At 36.5% G+C, this 6,868-nt stretch overlaps 1 non-coding gene across 1 annotated transcript; it reads right to left on the bottom strand.

The window, feature by feature from the left end:
* Positions 1–428: 428 nt before the first annotated feature.
* Positions 429–535, bottom strand: LOC121215742 (small nucleolar RNA R71). Its single transcript, XR_005911718.1, has one exon. It is a non-coding gene; the product is annotated as a small nucleolar RNA R71 (small nucleolar RNA).
* Positions 536–6,868: the final 6,333 nt, after the last annotated feature.

Genomic DNA, 6,868 nt, shown 5'->3' with positions numbered 1-6,868 from the left:
CCATCAAACCTACCAGCACCACCACCACAACTACCCACAAATTTAAATATGGCGCATAATGAAAGGACTTTAAGAGAGTGTACGCTACCAAATCTGGATATGGTTCAAGGGAGCATAACGAGGCTAGCTATCACGACCAATAATTTCAAGATTAAGCCAGCCATGATCTAAGATGATCTACGACAATTTGTAGTTTCGCGGAACAATGATAAAGGATCTAAGTCAGCATTTAAATTGGTTCCTCCAGCTTTGTGATACCTTCAAATAGAAGGGTCACTGATGACACTATTTGTCTTAGTTTGTTCCCCTTTTCATTAATCGATAACGCTTTTCTTGGCTAGATTCGCAGGCACCAAGATCGATCATGACATGGGACAAACTCATAGGAAAATTCCTACAAAAGTTCTTCCCCATTAGCAAAATGGTCTAGCTAAGAAAGAAAATTTTCGATGTTCAAATTGTTAGAAGGAGAAAGCCTTGACAAAGCATGGGAGCGTTTTAAGATGTTGATTCAGAAGTGCCCACACCATAGATTACCTAAGTGGTTACAGCTATAAACTTTTTACAATAGATTAGATGTGCATTCGAGGTCCGAATTAGATGGAGCAGCAAGAGGAGCCTTGATGAATAAAACGTACAAGGATGTATACCAATTAATAGAAAGTATCGCAATGAATTCCTACTAGTGGCCAACTAAACGTCATACATATAGCCAAATATCATCTACGGTGAAGGTTGCCCAGGAAGATGACAGATACCAACAATTATTGGATAGAATCAACGAAGTAGAGGCGGAAAAGGATGCATCAGATATCTATAGAGGAGACAAACTGCTATTCTACTATATTAATAATCCTACCGAGGATGTGAACTACACCGTAAATAGCAATGGAAATCCCTATTCCAACACATACAATCCCTGATGGAGATATCACCTAAACCTGAGATGGGGAGGAAACCAAGGAGGGCATAATAGCTCGAATCAAGTAAAAAAACTAACTATCGACCTTCTTATTTGCAAAAACCTCAGGATAGGGCCAACCTAAGTGACCATACTGTATGTGGTCAACGTTTAGATAGAATTGAGGGGGAGATGCAATCAATGAGAACGGACATGAAGCATGTGAATTTCCAGCAATACAAAAAATAATTCTCGTAGGGAAGGAGCCAGTTGATGAGCATGAAGGGTGACATCAAAATACAAATTGGCATATGAATTATAGTAGGGAAGGGAAGGAGCACATGAAAGCAATAACGCTTTGGTCAGGTAAAGTACTGAGTAGCCCAGAAACCACAACTCAAGAGGTAAATATGGAAAATACTAATGATCTTCACGTGAGCCCCTAGAAGCTGACACTGAACCTAAACTAGAGGATGTAATTGCATCGATAGTGGATCTAGAGATGAAAAAAAACTAAAGATTCTACCGTTGCAAAGATACCATTTCCTTCAAAGATAGAAGAGAGGCAAAAGTCGGATGAAGATGAGTTTGTAAGTTTTCTAAACTTATTCAAAATGTTCAACGTTAAACTACCCTTGATTAAACTAGTTGAAAATTTTACTAAGTACGCCAAGTTGTTAAAGGAAATCATGTCTACGCGTAGGAAAAAGAAAGTAGGCGAACAAGTCAATATTAGCGCTTTCTCTAGTGCTATTATCTCGAGATAGGTTCCCCAAAAATTCAAAGACCCTAGAAGTTTTACTATTCCCATAGAGATAGGGAGCATTCATTTTAAAAGAGCTCTAGGTGACCTAAGAGCTAGAATTAATTTAATGCCTCTACCTATTTTTGAAAAACTCGGGTTAGGTGACCTCAAAAATACCTAGATAATACTACAGTTGGATGACAGATCTTTAGTACATCCAAAAGGAGTACAAGAAGATGTGTTACTCAAAATGCACAACTATATCATCCCGACAGACTTTGTGCTTCTAGATTTTGAAGAAGATTGAGAAATACCCATCCTACTAGGTAGACCTTTCTTAGCTACTTCTAGGTCCACTATTGATTTAAAAAAATGAATTAACCATGAAAATCAATGGTGAGACTGAAACTTTTAAGTGTGGTCACCAATTAAGCGAAGAAAGAATGAAGTCAGGAGTGCATTGTAATAAATTATCTATTTCTAATAATCCTGAGTCAATGGACATATTTCCTTTAATGTGTACAGGTCAAAAAAAATTTTATGGGATAAGCTAACAAAGGTGGAAGGGCACAGACGATGGACTAATATTGACAGAACCACAAAATCATCCTTTTGTGAAATAATGATACTGTTGGATGAATCCGACAGTCAAACTTAAATTATTTTGAATTGATGTTTAATATTTTGTAAATTATTGTCTACCTAACTAACTATTTAGTATAGATTTTCATTAAATTTATGTTTTATAGAAACCATAGCGCTCTAGAAATTGGAATTTTGGGTGAAATTAGAGCCAGTGTCACAACATGGTAGCCCCCGTGTCGCAACACCGAAGGAAGATTCGACGAAATTAAGAACATCACTTCAATGTCGCAACCCAAGAATCCAAAAATTTAGACTGTGTTGTGACATCAAACCCCGATGTTGCGGCAATGGTAAACTGCCAGGGATGTTGCAACATGGAACACTAGTGTCACAACATTGATGTAATTTTCTACAAGGTTGACCTGACTAGATTGCACAACCTGGTTTGTTAAACTTAATTTTTACCTAATTTTTAACCCTTCAAAACATTAGTAGTTAACCTAAAACACTCTTATCTCACATTCTAACCTTCTTTAACATTTTAAACTTTATAAAACTCTCTCAAACCCCCAAAAAACCTATTTTCATTAAAACCTTAAATCTATAAAACCTCTTTTGCTATTTGGTACAATCATAGATGCAGGATCGACATAAACAGTTGGGACCAAAGCAACAAAGGCTATAATATCAAGGTTAAGGGTTCTAAACTTTCTCTTTACTGTTACATTGGGAACATTGCTTGTTATCTCATTCGTATTTACATAGATTATAGAAAAAAATGCCAGCTAGGAAGTCTAAAAATAAAATTTTGCAAGAACCACCGACGGTTTCGAATTCCATAAAATTTTGAAACCAAAATGCCGAATAGTACTATCTTGAACTTCAAGTCAAAAATTTTCTTCAAGAATTGGGATTCAAACCATCAATGGTTCTTTGTAATGAAATATGGTTCATAGTATAGTATCATGGATGGGAGTGATTCTATGTCACTCCCAAAGAAATAGTTGTTATTCCACTTGTACAAGAATTTTATGTCGCTCTTAAAGATAACGAAACTCGGCATCCTTAGGAGTAAATGTGGAAAACAGTGTCAGTGTGAGGAAAAGATGTACCATTCTCTCCAAAAAAGATTTGCAAATATTATAATGCCCCATACTGTGAATCAGATTATTTACAAAATATTGATTTAATGGAGTTTAAAGACACAGATACGGAGAGCATCATAAAATACTTAACTTAAAATCAAGGGGAATGAAACGTCTGATAAGATACTAGACTACCGATGTAACAGCCCAAAATTGACCCTAGTCGGGAAGTGGTTTTGGGACCACAAAATCGAGTCATAAAAATAATTAATTTCCATATTCTATGCTTATTATGTGTGTACATGAGTATGTGGAAGTTTCATTCTCCAATTTTGCCAATTGCATGAGAAATTATTAAATAGGGATCGATATGAGACATGGTGAAAATATGATAGGCTAATTTAAAATGGTCTATTAATGCATGTTGTGAAAATGATGGGTTTGCATGTCAAATTACCCAAAATTTGAGCTAGTGGTTGGCCATGCTATGGGTGGAAACATGTTGGGAACATGTTGGCCTAGTGAGGTATGTAGGAAAAATAAAATAAAATAAGGAGTATGGGTAATAAAGAAAGGAAAAAACAAAAAAATGAGTGGTTGTTTCCCCCCCATTGCCGTGAGCTAAAGAAAGGAAAAGAAAAACTTGTTCATCCTTTTTCATCCTCTTTTGACCGAAAATTCTAAGGGAGGAGGAAGGAGTTCTTGCTTCATGTTTGGTTTGGAAGAGAATTAGGAGGAAGTTTGGCCATGCATGTAACTAGATTGAGGTATGTTTGATATTATTCTTTGAGATTCATGTATATTTTAAGTTGTAAGTTTGAAATCTACCTAGCCATGGTTCAAACTTTGTTAAATGATGGAGATGATATTCGGCCATGCATGTTACATTCTTGGTTGGTATTTTGATGTTTGATGTTGTGGTGATGAGGCATGAAGATGAGTTAAGATTCGGCCTAGGTGGAGTTTGTGTTAATGCCATTGCATGCTAAATATGAAGCTTGTTAATGATGCATGTGATGGTGGATTGATGATTCTTGAATCTCTTTTTTTTTACCATTTTTGAGTGAGCACATATGTGCATTGGTTGCTAGATGGGGAAGAATCGGATAGCAAGTTGTGTGCTAAGGCCGAATATAATTTTTTTAGGTTAATGAGTAATGCATGTGCTGAATTGATGGAAAGGGAGAGGATGCTTCACTAGTGTATAAATGATATAAAGATTTTAGAAATTATTTTTGGTTAGGTGTATGTATGATTAGGTATATTCGGCCATATGAGTAAATATATATAGATGATGTTAAATTTGATTATGTATAATGGGCCATATAGGGTACACATTGTGATATTAACTTTGATTCTCCATAATTGATCAAGTGGGTGATTAGTAAGGGTGATTGCCGAATATACTAACATACATATGCATGTGTAATTGGATTGTAAATATTTAGCAAGGCGGTTAAACTAGTTGATTTATTGATTAAGCTCAAGGAGTTAAAGGAGGAGAATCGAGCAAAGGCAAAGAAAAGATCATCGAGTAGCCGAGTTGGAACCATCTTACCCAACACAAGTAAGTCATTAAGCATATCTTTGGTATTGATTTAAAGGATCGTAATACCTATACCATTGTGTTTAATGAGATGAAATGTATACAAATGTATATGTAAGTAGAGATGAAATTTATCGAATGTAAAAAGGAAGTGAAGCCTATTGAGTGGCTGGTTTTCGGCACTAAGTGTGCGGGCAATAAGTGTTCACGGTCATGAGATTGGCACTAAGTGTGCGGGTTTAAATTGTACAGCACTAAGTGTGCGAGTTTAAAGTACATGGCACTAAGTGTGCGTGGTTGATTACTAAGCACTATGTGTGCGAACCCAATATATATTTTCTATAAATTATTTAAATTAAGGGTGCGACCTTACCGAGTCGATTTTGGACAGCGGAAAAGGTAAGTGTGCGAACTTGAAATGCATGGCACTAAGTGTGTGAGTTTAAAGTGCATGGCACTAAGTGTGCGCGGTTGATTATTAAGCACTATGTGCGCGAACCCAATATATATTTTCTATAAATTATTTACATGAAGGGTGCGACTTTACCGAGTCAATTTTGGACAGCGGAAAAGGTAAGTACCTTGAGTTCATGGCTAATAGGCGCTATGTTTATATTTGGAGTTGAGCTTGGTAAGTTTTGAACCTATGTGACGATTATAGTTGAAGTCACGTACATAAGGTTCATTGTGGAATAGGTGAAAGTTCGTTTAATTGTATGATTATAACGAAAATAAAATGATGTATGAAAGGCCAATGTAGGACTTGGTATGAGATTGAACCATAGGGTTTAAGGAACTATGGTATAGTTTGGTATGGATGGAGTACTTAACCTCATTTCATTGTTTCCTGTTGTGATAATTTTATTAATGGATGGTTGTGGAATGCTTATGGCTTACTGAGTTATATACTCATTCGGTGTTTGCTTGTCACCTATTCTAGGTTTCTTGGACTCGTCTCTTTTTGCGTGATCGTGCCGTCGTCGAAGTCATCACACCGGCTAGCAAGTTTTGGTACTTTCTTCTTAGTCGGCTTAGGAGAACATTTCGGCATGTATAGGCTATTATGTTGTGTTTGAACTTTGGTATGTAAACTTTTAGCCATGCGAAAATGACATAAATGTTCGGTTGGGTTTGGTTTCATAACGATAGGTCGTAAATCTTGATAATTCGACCTTTTTATGCCATATGTCATGGTTGATTATTTTGGTGTTAAAATTCATGATATGGCAATAGTGTAGTAGGGGGATGTTTGACAATGATTAGCCTTTGGCATGGCTAGTCATGATCATAATTTGTGATATGTATGACGAATTACTAGTTAGATCAAGGAGAAATCACGAAATGGGCATCGTTGCTTTCGTAACAGATGCTGGCAGCAGCAGTGACGAGAGATTGAAAAATCACTAAAAATAGTAGGAGTGGAATTAATTGATGAATAAATTATGTATTCGAAGCTCGATGAGTCTATTTTCATATAGAAGCAATGAAAAGATCATATGAACAGTATGTTAAGAGATATTCAGGTTCTCGTGAGACAGGGCCAGAACGGTTTCTGGATTCCCTGTTCCGACTTTGGAAATTCATTATAAATTAACCAGAGACAATTAGGAGTCATACCATATATGGATAGATTCCTCTCTGAGTCTAGTTTCTATAGAAACAAACGGCATCAGTATTGAAGCTCTGTGAAGGGAGATATCCAGGTCGTAATGCGCAAAGGTCAGTGTTGTCGATCCCTGTAACATGGGAGACTTTGACTAATAAACTGTACTAATTGGCCCGACCAAAAATTCTAGAAAAAAATATGTAGATGGGCATATGAGTCTAGTTTCAGGGAAAAATCACGAAACTGATTTTCGAGTTGTGAAACTCAAGATATGATTTTTAAAGCGACTAGTACGCAGACTGACAGCTTGTCTGGGAAATTTTTTTAAGTGGTTTGAAGTCTGTTAACACCTCGTGTTCGACTCCAGCGACGGCCTCGGGTTCGGGGTGTTACATTTGAT

This window comes from Gossypium hirsutum, chromosome D03 (assembly GCF_007990345.1).
Source record: "Gossypium hirsutum isolate 1008001.06 chromosome D03, Gossypium_hirsutum_v2.1, whole genome shotgun sequence".
Classification (NCBI taxonomy): Eukaryota; Viridiplantae; Streptophyta; class Magnoliopsida; order Malvales; family Malvaceae; genus Gossypium; species Gossypium hirsutum.
This window is presented reverse-complemented; position numbering and strand designations above follow the sequence as displayed.